Below are 2,690 nucleotides of genomic sequence, written 5' to 3'. Positions count from 1 at the left end.
GTTTTTCATTACACCTTTTGGTGAACTCTTTGAAGTTCCCTGGAATCTAGTCCCTGGGTGGTGCAAACGGTTGGGTATTTAACTACTCGTTGAAAGTTTGGTGGTTGAGCAGCATCACAGAAGATGGACATTGAAAATCATTCGGAGCAGTTTTTCTCTGACACACATGGGCTATCATGCATCACAATTGACTCAATATCACTAACAACAAAATAATAGCATGTAATCATTTTGGAAATTTAGTCGTTGATATTGAAAGTATGCAACATGAATGTTTATAGGAATGATATAGATGATCTTAAAGAACTAATCTGAACATTCTTTTGCACTTTGAAATAGATTTGGGGTTGAAGACCCATCACTGAGTTAGTGATGGGAGAGAAGAAAGGCAAATTGTATCATGAATCAGTTTATTATCGAAGCACATAGCTTTTATCACAACTTTAAATCCCAAATCCCTTAGACTTTCTGGTAGTGAGACGGATTCTCTGAAGTCTGTGTGAGTGATGCTCTGTTTTCTGTGGGTCACGGTGAACAGAGAAACTCCATTTCCACATCTGGCTCACCTCCTTTTTAGTAGTGCCAATCTGGATGTGCAGAGGTGAATAAAGCACTACTTAGACGCTCGGATACCGGAGGGCAGTTGTTTTCTAAAGACAAAGAGCGCAGAGTGCTGGGTATTTAGTTTGAGTCTCCTGTTTTCTGCTTCCATTCTGGGAGTCTCATCACACATGTCTCTTGGACCAAAAGGAGGTCCCTGCTTCTCTCTGAATTCCATTTAGTCCCCGGCCTTCCCTCACTGCATTTGGTAGCTCTCTGTGCTGACGTTTCTCCAAACCATCACTGTCTCATTCTGCCTCTCCCCAGAAGCTGTTGGACTAGGCCGCTGCTTCCCCTCTCTCCTCACCTCCATCCTGGCTGCACCAGGCACCTTCTTGACATTCAAACTCACAACTCCCTGCCATGGAGTCAACACTGACTCGGAGCGAACCTATAGGACAGGCTAGCACTGCCCTTTGTGAGTTTCCACGACTGTGGCTCTTTCTGGAAGCAGAAAGCCTGGTCTTGGTCCCGCAGAGCAGCTGCTGGTTTCGAACTGCTGATGACCGTGAAGGTTGTAGTCCAATAACTGCTGCACCATCTAGGCTCCTTGGTACTAGTGGCTGTCTTTCCTGAATTAATGTTGTAACAGGCCATTTCCAAAGATGCCCCTACCGATTACCTCACTGCCATCAAATCGATGCCGATTCATAGAGCCCCACTGTGGGTTTCTGAGACTATTAACTGTTCACAGAAGTAGAAAGCCCAGTCTTTCTCTCGTGGGGCTGCTGGTTGTTTTAAACTGCAGACAATGAGTATCACAGCCCAACACATACCCACTACTTATTAGGAGGAACATATTATGTATAAATATTAACTTTGGTTCCAGAGAGCTCTAGATTAAAGTCTTTATGCATCTATCTGTGACAGGCTCTAGGAGTTTGCATAAACCATTCATTAATAGTTAAATATCAAGAACAAACTAGTCAAAAATGGTTGTGGCTTTTCTATCAAGTATTTGACATGTTTTGTAATAATTTTAATAACATCTGTGCTCCAGCAAAAGGCATCCCTTCTCAAGGGACTTACATCAAGCAGCTTTTTCAAGTGAATTCCCATGCCCTTTTCCTCTTGCATGTGTGAGCCAGGAAGGCCTTGTGATTCTCTGCAGATGTGGGGCTCACAGTGCTTGCAGCTAATTAAGATGCTGTGTTGAGTGCTATTTTGTCAGATACCAGTTGTCACTGTCTTCTGATGTGTGGATAACAAGTCCAAATATGACCACAAAGCTGGTAATTTGGATCACTGGGGAGTTTCAGCTGGTGTGAATCAGTTTCCTTGCAGACATGAAAATGTGCAGCTTTTGAGAGTTGTTTCCTCAGCCTGGGCTGTTTGAAAAAGAAAAAAATAATTCCTTTGGATTTGGAAGTAAAGGTTATTGCCCACCAAGCTCATGTTTGTTATGTGACTATCTATGTCTTTCCTCATTAACCAGATTAGCCAATAGTTTGCTCGTTATATAATGACCTGTATGGATAACCAGACCATGTGCAGCAATTCATTGGATTTTCAGAGTAGCGGAGAAGACCTTGTGGGATCTGTAAGTCAATTTTATAAAACCAATCACACTTAAAAGTTAAGAAGGATAATGATCAACCCACACACAAACACACTCACATAAGCCCTGGGCTATTAACTGGTTTGATGGCAGTAAGTTTTCATTTAATAAGGAGGCCTAGTGGCAGAATGTCTTATGTGTCAGTTTACTAACCAGAAGGTCAGCCGTTCAAGCCCAACAGCTGCTCCAGTATAAAATGATGAGGCTTGTACTTCCACAAATATTTAAAGTCTCGGAAACCCACATGGGCAGTTCTACACTACCTTACATGGTCACTATCAATCAGAATTGACTCTATGACAGTAAATTTGAATAAAGTATGAAACTTAAGGACTCTTTTAGATTTTTATGATCAAGTATACTGACATTTTGTCAAATACCTGGCTTGTGTATTTTGTGAATTTAGACATCATAGGAAAAAACCATGAGCCTGCACCCTTGTGTTCTGGATGGCTTTTACATGTTCTTTCAAATATACTGTAGATTTCATAAATAACTAAATTGTATGTAAATAGGCATTTCAGTATCCTGT

The 2,690-nt window shown here is 41.4% G+C and overlaps 1 protein-coding gene across 1 annotated transcript in view; it reads left to right on the top strand.

Moving 5' to 3' along the window:
• ABCA13 (ATP binding cassette subfamily A member 13) overlaps positions 1-2,690 on the top strand; it is a 457,705-nt gene that overhangs the window by 229,497 nt on the left and 225,518 nt on the right. The gene's annotated exons all lie outside the window — the stretch shown is intronic.

The sequence above is a fragment of the Echinops telfairi genome, unplaced genomic scaffold (genome assembly GCF_000313985.2).
Source record: "Echinops telfairi isolate 266 unplaced genomic scaffold, ASM31398v2 ScPeMD7_7;HRSCAF=31, whole genome shotgun sequence".
In the NCBI taxonomy this organism is placed as follows: Eukaryota; Metazoa; Chordata; class Mammalia; order Afrosoricida; family Tenrecidae; genus Echinops; species Echinops telfairi.
The sequence above is the reverse complement of the archived record's forward strand: the minus strand, read 5'-3'. Positions and strand labels throughout refer to the sequence as shown.